This window comes from Sinocyclocheilus grahami, unplaced genomic scaffold, assembly GCF_001515645.1.
Source record: "Sinocyclocheilus grahami isolate Dianchi unplaced genomic scaffold, SAMN03320097.WGS_v1.1 scaffold15966.1, whole genome shotgun sequence".
Taxonomy (NCBI): domain Eukaryota; kingdom Metazoa; phylum Chordata; class Actinopteri; order Cypriniformes; family Cyprinidae; genus Sinocyclocheilus; species Sinocyclocheilus grahami.
In genome coordinates, this window is record NW_015515944.1 from 4,683 (window position 1) to 5,074 (window position 392).

Consider the following 392-nt stretch of genomic DNA (forward strand, 5'->3'; position numbering starts at 1 on the left):
TGGTTGTTCATCGCCGGAGGTTGGCAGGCAACACAGACAGTGTAGCCCTCCCTCAAGTACTGCATCCAGCGCGTGTAGGGCCTGTTCTCCACCATGCACTGCGCTGTCAGAGACTCCATCTTGAACTCCATACAGAAACTGTGGAGCACACGCCATCATCAAGTGACTTAAGTGTTAATTGCGAGAAAAAAAATTATAAGAATTAGTCACATTGTGAGGCTATAGCACTGTTTCGATTCAGATAGATATAAAATCAAGTCACATTTAAATTACAAGAAGCAATTACAAGAAGTTAAATATTGTGACAATCTGTTTTATAGCTTAAAGCAGTGGTTCTTAAAGTGTGGTACGAGCAGTGTTGGGGAAAGTTACTTTTAAAAGTAATGCATTAC